Source organism: Pelobates fuscus, chromosome 4 (assembly GCF_036172605.1).
Source record: "Pelobates fuscus isolate aPelFus1 chromosome 4, aPelFus1.pri, whole genome shotgun sequence".
NCBI lineage: Eukaryota > Metazoa > Chordata > Amphibia > Anura > Pelobatidae > Pelobates > Pelobates fuscus.
In genome coordinates this window covers 222,818,608-222,829,958 of record NC_086320.1, presented here as the reverse complement: position 1 = coordinate 222,829,958, position 11,351 = coordinate 222,818,608, and the positions used below count along the sequence as shown (strand labels likewise).

At 37.9% G+C, this 11,351-nt stretch overlaps 1 protein-coding gene across 3 annotated transcripts in view; it reads right to left on the bottom strand.

The window, feature by feature from the left end:
* Positions 1-519: 519 nt before the first annotated feature.
* LOC134608797 (uncharacterized) overlaps positions 520-11,351 on the bottom strand; it is an 88,273-nt gene continuing 77,441 nt past the window's right edge. For all 3 annotated transcript variants that reach the window (XM_063451902.1, XM_063451903.1, XM_063451904.1), the window contains one exon: positions 520-767. The gene's annotated coding sequence lies outside the window, so the exon portion shown is untranslated. The remainder of the gene's footprint in view (positions 768-11,351) is intronic.

Sequence of the window (11,351 nt, the reverse complement as noted above, 5' to 3'; positions counted from 1 at the left end):
ATAAAATTTAAGCGGTCATATGTCTGGACATTACCTGGTCACAGTCCAGGAATAAGGAAGGACTTGTGTCACAAGGATGAAGAAATTAATCTAAGGTGCCAACGTGAGGGTTAGAAGGAGCCTAATGGTTAGTTATACGAGTGGCACTAGTGATAACCAGGTAACCGGTAACCAGGAATATAACAAGCCATAGCTACAAATTCTTATTTCCATATGGACGTCTATGACCATGCATGTGATTTCAATATATGGTCTGGATCCTGGCATTACCAATAATTAATTCAGTTTTGCTTGAGTGCCTCCCCTTCTTCAGTTCCCTTGAACTTTGGCCATGTCTATTGCTTAGTTGCTTTGTCATCAATTCCAGCTGTAACACCTGGCTGAGGTTGTCTAAAACTAGGTAATTAACTTCTGGGAGATAAAAAGGAGGCCTTCACAAGTTAGTTCTGACCTAGACCATCACTGCAGAGACATCCTAACCACATGTTACTGTCAGTTATTACATAACAAAACACACAGTTCTGTGTTTGAGCAATCTTTTTTATTCACTTTTACATACACTATGTTATCTATTAGGGTGTTTAAAAACAGTAAAAAGAAATGCTGCATTTAAGGTAACAGAAAACAGTAAATATTTCCTTTGTGAACAACCAGTATGCAAAATATATACACAGGATTCCAAGACTCCAATATTGATGATACATTTCCAGGATTTTGCTTAATCTTCTAGCAGTTTATCAGAATCAGTCCTTTTTTTCTTTTTGAGTCTAGAATGGGAAACAAAAAAGAATTATATATAAACAAATTTTAATTGTGTTTACTGAAATTCAAAGGGTTAATCTATACAAAAAACCTTTTCATTGACTTACTGGCACTAGCATGCTGACAAATTTTACACAGACTTTTTCTGGGCTGGCAACTGATACTGCAAGAGGTGGAGTTACACCTCAGGCAGCTAAGGGGTTAAAAGCGTTTCAAAGGGAAAAGCTGCACATACACAATCCAGGTGCCATGTATCCAGTACAAACAAACATCTGTGTGGTACAGAAGGGGGAGAACACAAACATGTATTCCTGACCCTTTAGTGTTAAAGCCACCATTTAGCCATCCTGGCCCCCCACTTGCCCCTAAATATAGCAAAATCTTAAATCAAGTCTGCTGCTGCTGCTGGCTCTGCCCCTGATAACCCTACTTGACTGACAATAGCAATTGGTGTTCTGAGCCAATCACAATGCTTTCACATAGTAAATCCCTGGATTTGCTGAGATGTCAGGAGCATAGCAGGGGTAGAACCAGCACAAGCCAAACACAGCCCTGGCCAATCAGCATCTCCTCATTGAGATGCATTGAATCAATGTATCTCTATGAGGAAAGTTCAGTGTCTCCATGCAGAAGGTAGAGACACTGAATGTCAGTGCTGCACACTGCTCCAGGAAGCACCTCTAGTAGCCATCTGGGGAGTGGCCCGTGTAATGTAAACACTGCATTTTGTCTTGAAAGACGGTGTTTACAGCAAAAAGCCTGAATATAATTTTTATACTCACCAGAAAAAAATAGAATAAGCTGTAGTTGTTCTGCCGACTATAGTGTCTGGCCTATCTACTAAATGTTTGCCAGTCATCTTCAGTTCATGGTGCTTCATTGGCTTGGGGCCCATGTCACAACACTGAGGCCTATGGAGGATTCCACGTGATCCTCCATATACAGAGCCTTTACCCTACAGCTATCAATGGTGACGGCTGGGGAAATGGCAAAACTGGACAAAGTTAGCGCTCTGTCTTTTGTCAGGTGTAGGAAAAATACTAACACAAAGTAGTCCCTACTTTGTCATATCTTTTGATTGCATAAGGATTTCAGTGAAATTCCAACAGTCAATGTGAGCATTTGATAAAGATTTATTTATCTTTTTATTGTTTTGAACAAAGCAGAAATCATTAATACATCAAGATATATAATGGAAGTATGCTTAATCAATGTCTTACAAATAATTGTCACTAATCGAAGAAATTATGTATTTCATTGGATAAGGTAGGATAAAACAGAGGGGTGAGGATAAAGAAAAATATCTAGTTAAAGAAGAAGGATAGGTAAGAGAAAGAAGTGAACATTGGATTGGGGAATGAGAAGCAGGGTAAACAAAGAATGTCAATTTAGGTATCCAGTGCATCTGACTAGGGAGCAAGCCTGGTGTTGCATTTCAGGTCACCCACGGTTCTTTGGTCATTGCCATCATGTAAAAGAAATTTCATATAGAGGGTTCGAGATGTGCCCACACCAATACCCACTGTACCTTACCATTAAACACAGTTAAACATATTTTATCATAAAGGAAAAAAAACATAAAATGTTACATCGTTACAGGTTTTTTGCTGTAAACACTATATTTTCAGAGAAAATGCAGTGTTTACATTACAGCCTAGTGATAACTTCACTGGCCACTCCTTAGATGGCTGTTAGAGATCCTTCCTGGGTCATGGCTGCCTAAAATGCATCCAAACATTCAGTGTCTCCTACCTCTGCATGCAGACACTGAACTTTCCTCATAGAGATTCATTGATTCAATTCATCTGATTGGCCAGGGCTGTGTTTGAATTGTGCTGGCTCTGTCCCTGATCTGCCTCTTTGTCAGTTTCAGCCAATTGTGATTGGATCAGACTACTATTTCTGCTGGTGTCAGCAGGCAGTGGGCAGGTCTAAAGGAAACTGGGACAAAATAAGCAGCTCCAGACTTGAATACAAGTAAGATTTCTATATTTAACCCGTTAACGCCGTTACGGCGTTCCATGCCGTCCCCATTATAATGGGCTTTAAAGCCGTTGCGGCGGCATGGAACGCCGTAACGGCTTTGAGCCCCAGGAGGTAAGTTATACTTACCTCCGCCGCGATCCTCTTCTGGGGGGCTGCCTGACAGCCCAGGCAGCCCTCCCACGGCAAATGAGGCCCCCGGGGGCCATGTGATCGCTCTCAAAGAGCGATCACATGGCCCCCTATAGCTGGCTATGGATCTGCCAGCAGGGGGACTGTCTAAAATATCAGACAGTCCCCCTGCTGGTAAGAAAGTATAAAAAAATAAATTAAACATGTTAAAAAATAAATTATATATATATATAAAAATAAATATTTTATATATATATATATATATATATATATATATATATATATATATAATATGTATATATATTATATATATAATATATATACATATTGTATATATGTAACGTCATACAAAGTGTATTTTAATACTAATATAAGTATATATATTAGCATTAAAATACACTTAGAATGATGTTATATATATAATATGTATATATATTTATATAATAGATGTACATATATATATTATATATATATATATATATACGTATAATTAAAATAATAAATAAATAAAATATTGAAACAAAATTTTATATAAATTATATATTCATATGTAATTTCATTCTAACTGTATTTTGTTATTAATATATATATTGGTAACAAAATACACTTAGAATGACATTCTATATATATATATATATATATATATATATATATATATATATAAAATACAAATAACCGCAAATATATATATATAGATAAATACATATAATTACATAAAAGATTACATTAGTATACACGTAGAATTTAAATACATATATATGTATATATATTAAAATTCTACATGTATATTTAAGTAATCTTTTAACATAATTATGTGATTTGATTAATTAAAATTTGATTGACATGCCTGACAACACAGGGAGAAAGTGCAGAGAATTTAATTCGCAAGCACTATATTTGACCCTGTAATTCTCCACGACACCATAAAACCTGTACTTAGGGGGTACTGTTTTACTCGGGAGACTTCGCTGAACTCAAATATTAGTGTTTCAAACTGGTAAATTGTATTACAACGATGATATTTTAAGTAAAAGTGACGTTTTTTGCATTTTTTACAAACGAACGGCACTTTTATGGACTATATTATTGTTGTAATATGTTTTACTGTTTTAAAACACTAATATTTGTGTTTAGTGAAGTCTCCCGAGAATAACAGTACCCCCCATGTACAGGTTTTATGGTGTTTTGGAAAGTTAGAGAGACATATAAGGCTTGCGTTTCATTTTTTTCACATTGAAATTTGCTAGATTGGTTATGTTGCCTTTGAGAGCGTATGGTAGCCCAGGAATGAGAATTACCCCCATGATGGCATACCATTTGCAAAAGTAGACAACCCGAGGTATTGCAAGTGGGGTATATCCAGTCTTTCTTAGTAGCCACTTAGTCACAAACACTGGCCAAATATTCGTTTTTTGCTTTTTTCACACAAAAACAAATATGAACGCTAACTTTGGCCAGTGTTTGTGACTAAGTGGCTACTAAAAAAGACTAAACATACCCCACTTTCAATACCTTGGCTTGTCTTCTTTTTCAAATGGTATGCCATCATGGGGGTAATTCTCATTCCTGGGCTACCACACCGTCTCAAAGGTAACATTACTAATCTGGCAAATTTCAATTTGAAAATGGAACGTTCTATATTTGACCCTGTAACTTTCCAAAACAACATAAAACCTGTTAATGGGGGGTACTGTTGTACTCGTGAGACATCGCTGATTACAAATATGTGCATTTTGTTGCAGTAAAACCTAACAGTATTATGACATTTACAGCTAAAATGTGAGGCGGAACTACACATTTTTAAAAAATAAATAAATTTCTCACAGTTTTTTTTATTTTATTCATAATAAATTATATTCCATATATGAATAGTTAATGGTAAATTCTCCTGAACAAAATGATATATAATAAGTGTGGGTGCATATAATATGAAAGAGGGGAACTACGGGTGAACAGACATTTGGCGCAAATTCCAGTTTTTGTTTACGTTTTGTTTTGATCAGAACGTGCACTATTGACTCCGTCCTGAAGGGGTTAAGGAGGCAGAAGGGGACCAGGGGGGCTAGATGGTGGTTTTTAACCCTATAGGGTCGGGAGTACATGTTTGTGTTCCTGACCCTATAGTGCTCCTTTAACAATTCCCAAGCCAGGAAGAATGACAGAGAAACCAGAGTTTAAGACACATGGAGTATACATGTCTATATTGATGCAAAGAAAGTTATATTTCTTAAAGGAGGTGAAGAGAAAACCTGAAAACTTTACATTGAAAATGATGTGATAGAAACATTTCCTAGCATATTATATAGCAAATATATAATGAAAGGTTTTCATAAATATTATAAAATTGGTTAGATTAAGAAGGTTTTTATGTTCATTTTGCTTTAGCAAATATCTTTTTTTTATCAGAACACAATATTCCCTTATTTGATATATAGAATTCCTAGTAAAATTACGATATATAGGGTTTATTACGAATATGGTATTAACAACAAATGTCCGATTCATTAATTGCATATATATATATTGAATATGTGTACTGTCACTAAATGCTTTCCCCCCTAAATAGTGTAAAAATGACCTTTAGAAGTACCTTTTATAATCTTTAATTTGGTCAGATTTTCTGCTCCTTCTCTGCCATCATGTCATTTTCCCCTGATTCCTGTATTTCAGCTGGACTGTCCACCAATGGCCATGCTCCAGTGATTCTCTATGAGAATCAGTAATGACATGTCTTAGTGGGTGTGCTGGAGCTTCATGATGCAATTTGCATCCCTCAACACATGCCCGAGCCTGCTCAAACCTCCTTCCCAGCATTTAAACACTAGAACTTAACCACCACATCTCACACACATATAATAAATAAAGAGTCAGGCAAACTCCTAAAGAGCTTTGTGTTCTCTCTCTCTCATCAAGTAAACGAAGAGACATGCAAGTTCCATGCAGGGCAGATGGGGAGATGTAAGTATTGAATTGGTCATCGTAAGCATAACCATACATGTGCAATGTAGGATAAAAGACTTGAATACCTACCTTCCCGTAAAGAGCATCGCCAAGATGTGATGCACCAGGTAGATTTTATGCGAGTCTGATGCCAAAAGGGAGAAGGCAACGAGTTTGCCCCCTGAGGGGTGGGTAAAGAAGATGGAGCAGCAATGTAATAAAAGGGAATCATGACATGTCAGACGTCCTTAACCCCTTAAGGACACATGACATGTGTGACACGTCATGATTCCCTTTTATTCCAGAGGTTTGGTCCTTAAGGGGTTAAGGGGTTAAGTGCACCCACACTTATTATATATCATTTTGTTCAGGAGAAACGGGTCTTTCATGTCACAATATGTATATATTAAACATAATTTAATATGAATTAAATGTAAAAAAAATATGAAAAAGTAAGATTTTTTTTTATTTCTTTAGCACTGCATGACATTTTAACTATGAATGTCATAATACTGTTAGCTGCTACTGCAATAAAATGCACATATTTGTATTCAGTTAAGTCTCACAAGTAAAATAGTACCCCCCCTAGTACAGGTTTTATAGTGTTTTGGAAGGTTACAGGGTCAAATTTAGCACATTACATTTTTTAGTTTATACACATTGAAATTTTGCCAGACTGGTTTACCTTTGAGACCATATGGTAACCCAGGAAGGAATATTACCCCCATGAATGTATACCATTTGCAAAAGTAGACAACCCAAGGTATTATAAATGGGGTACGTCCAGTCTTTTTTAGTAGCCACTGGCCAAATTTATCATTCTAATTTGTAAGTGTGTGAAAAATGCAAAAAACTGATTTGAACAATAATTTTTGCCAGTGTTTGTGACCAAGTGGTTGCTAAAAAAGACTGAACATACCCCATTTGCAAAAACTTGGGTTGTCTACTTTTGCAAATGGTATGCCATCATGGGGGTAATGTTCATTCCTGGGCTACCATACGGTCTTAAAGGCAACATAGCCAATCTGTCAAATTTTAATGTGAAAAATGGAAATGCAAGTTTTATATTACACTCTGTAACTTTTGAAAACACCGTAAGACATGTACATGGTGGGTACTTTTATACTCAAGAGACTTCGCTGAACACAAATATTAGTGCTTATCACAACAATTATATAGTCAGTGAAAGTGCCGTTTGTGTGTGGAAAATGCAAAAAACTGCACTTTCACAGACAATATCATTGTTGTTATATGTTTTATGGTTTTGAAACACTAATATTTGTGTTCAGAGAAGTCTCCCGAGTAAAACAGTACCCCCTTATGTACAGGTTTTATGGTGTCTTGGAAAGTTACAGGGTTAAATATAGGGCTTGCGAACCACATTCCCTGGACTTTCTGCCTTGTTGTCAGGCAAGTCCCTCAAATTGTAATTACTTAATCATGTAAAAATATTATATAAATATATATATGTAGAATTTATATATATTTATTTATATAGATATATATTTATATATAGATACATATATGTATTTAAAATGTCATTCTAAATGTATTTTGATTTAAATATATATGTACCGTATATACTCTAGTATAAGCAGAGTTTTTCAGCACATTTTTTGTGCTGAAAAACCCCAACTCGGCTTATACCCGAGTCACTGTCTGTATTATGGCAATTTGCATTGCCATAATACAGACAGGGGCTGCAGAGAGATGTTACTTACCTTTCCTGCAGCTCCTGTCAGCTCTCTCCTCCTCCGCCGGTCCGTTCAGCTCTTCTGTCAGCTCACAGTGTAAGATTTACACTGGGAGCTGACCGAGGTGCTGAACGGACCGGCAGAGGAGGAGAGAGCTGACAGGAGCTGCAGGAAGGTAAGTAACATCTCTCTGCAGCCCCCACAGCCCCCTCCTACACAGTGCCCATCCACTGGACCACCAGGGAAGGAGAGCCCCCCTCCCTGGCCAGCTAGCAAGCAGGGAGGGGGGACGAAAAAATGCATATATATATTAATAATAATAATAAAATAAAAATAATAATTAAATAAATAATAATAATAAAAAAATTATAATAAAAAAATTTAATGAAACAAAAAAAATATTAAAATAATAATTAAAAAATAAAAATGCCCACCCCCCCACCAAGGCTCTGCATCACACTCTGCATTACACACACACATACACACACTGCACTCATGCACATACACACACTGCACTCATGCACACACACACACTGCACGCATTCTCACACACACACTGCACGCATTCTCACACACACACTGCACTCTCACACACACACTGCACTCTCACACACACACTGCACTCTCACACACACACTGCACTCTCACACACACACTGCACTCTCACACACACACTGCACTCTCACACACACACTGCACTCTCACACACACACTGCACTCTCACACACACACTGCACTCTCACACACACACTGCACTCTCACACACACACTGCACTCTCACACACACTGCACTCTCATACACACTGCACTCTCATACACACAACATTCATACACACAACATTCATACACACAACATTCATACACACACACAGCACTCATACACACACACTGCACTCATACACACACACTGCACTCATACACACACACTGCACTCATACACACACACTGCACTCATACACACACACTGCACTCATACACACACACACTGCACTCATACACACACACACTGCACTCATACACACACACACTGAACTCATACACACACACTGAACTCATACACAGCATTCTCATACACACAGCATTCATATACCCAGCATTCTCATACCCAGCATTCTCATACACACACTGCATTCATATACACACTGCACTCTCATACACACACTGCATTCATTATATACACACACAGTAAATAAATATTCAATTAATATAATTTTTGAAGGATCTAATTTTATTTAGAAATTTACTAGTAGCTGCTGCATTTCCCACCATAGTCTTATACTCGAGTCAATAAGTTTTCCCAGTTTTTTTGGGTAAAATTAGGGGCCTCGGCTTATATTCGGGTCGGCTTATACTCGAGTATATACGGTATATTAATATCAAAATACAGTTAGAGCGAAAGTATACAGGTATATAAATTTTATAATTTTTTTCTTTTCTTTATTTTTTTAAATTTTCTTATTTTTTTATCTATCTATCTATCTATCTATCTATCTATCAAGGTCTTGATAAAAGTCCAGATGGGACTGAAACGTTGACACTTTACTTTTTTGCTGCAATAAAGAAGCACTATTTTTGAACCATGTCAAGTCCTGTGAGTGCTTTCCTACAAGGTATTCTATATTATGGCCAGGATTAGCACCAAGGCATTACAAGACCGGGAGCAGTGAGTGCGGGACACGAGGAGTTTTTATATATATGAGAAGGCGGAGCCTGGAGTTGTGGGAGGGGTTGCAGCCGGCCTATTTAAACCCACTACTTCCCTTCATACCTTGCTGACAGCGCTTGGTCACTTCCGGTTCCGGTCCAGACGGCGAGACCCACTCACACTAAACGGCGGTAGCAGGTACACGGCTGGAGTAACATTCGGCGGGTAAACAGAGCGGTGACGGCATCACGACTGCCGGAAAGGCGGGTCACACTTCCGGGGTTAACTGGCCGGTAAATCGTGAGTACGGGCACGTGCATAATTACATTACTAGAGCAAAACTCATACAATATGGCGGGTACAATTACTGTCTGACCCAGGCAACAGTACGGTACCAAATCATACGGATTGTAAATCAGGCTACTGCACGAATTCATTCAGCAATTTTAATACGGTTCAATACTGCCATCTAGCGGCAGTCAAGCGATATAACATGGAAAAAAAAAAAAGTGGTATTTTAAACTGGGTTAAGTTTAATTAAGTTTTAAAAGTATGTCATATAAATGGATATATATTTTAATTATGTCACCATGCATAATCCTTTTATGTCACATCAGTCACTACGTAAATAAAAAAATAAAAACTTAAGGGTTATCTAAAAGACATAAGGCATATCGTTATTATTAAAATATAATATGGGACATATGGTAATAATTGTTATAATTGCACGTATACATCAACATACGATTACAGCGGTAATTAAATTATAACTAGATAATATCATGTCCTTTTAGGCAGGTTGCAAACAGTTACTACACGGGAGCGACTAAGTATTAAGAAAACCTGATAAATACGGTACGTTCATGGAGTATAACTCTGGTGACATTAATAGTGGATTACTGCCCTAAAGTATACACACCAGATATTCACGATAATTATGCCAAACCAATAAGGGACGCTGCGTTACAACTTACCCTCATATGTTACAGAAGCTTCAAGACCAACGCTGGTTATTACGAGTCGGCAGAATCATAGAACATATTACATCTTGGCCATAATAGGTGCAATAAATAGGATCAAACGCTTAGGTGCGAGACAGGTAATAAGCATGTATTTACAGGTCAATTCAATAAGGGGAAGGGGTATGCTTATACGGGTGTTTTACGTTGAATATTTTCATCGTAGGCCAAGCAAACTAGGCTTATACAAGTACAGCCGTAACCTAAAACATCAACGCATCAGGTACGTATTAGTCAAGTATTATACCTACTACACGATATAGAATCTAACACGATAGTTGGGTATAGATAAATATACTGATAATTTTATAAACCTCACGAATCACGACTATTAACGTATAAATTACACTCAATACGGTGGTAATTTCTTTAGCCATAGTACTTAGAAAGATTCCACGGTACTCAACCCAAAGTACAGAGAGGGCCCCACAAGTCACTCCCAGATCACGTCATACGATGTACGAGGCCCACCTTCCTGCCACAACGCTTCGGTGGCACATACATACGATAAACGCAAAATTACAGCCCTATCGTCCCATCGGCAAATAATATTACGATAACAGCTTCAGTAGCTACTACTAGTTACTGACAAGTCGCTGCAAACACTTGTGTCATTTATATAGGATGTCTCACGCATCTGACATAGCAGAAGACGTCTCCCCTCCCAGCACGCCTGTTAGGCCACCCACCCCTTTGATGGCCCCAGCAGCAGCCGAGAACTCAGATAGTCCATGTTCATTGAGGTCATGGACTATTCCGAAAATTGCGGCGGAACTAAGACGTAGGGGTGTACCATACCCGGCCACGGCAAGGAAAGCCGAACTTTATAGGATTATGATGACAACCCCAGAGGCCCCTCAACCAGGATCCAGCTCACAGGATAATATGAATGAAACCTTAGCTGGACTACAAGTCACCATGACATCGATCCTAGCGTCCATTAGTAATATCAGCCAGAGAATGGACAGACTGGAAGCACCCGAACCAATTATCGTGGCACCAGACATCAATCTCACGCCAGAGGTTGAACACATAGCAGCACAGGGTAATGTGGCAGGGGCACAAGTTGCGCAAAATCCTACCACTCATATCATCACTCCAGCACACTTGGAACCTCCTAACATTAGGAAAGACATTTTAGAAGGGAAATATGTCAACCTTATTTCCCTTCTCATA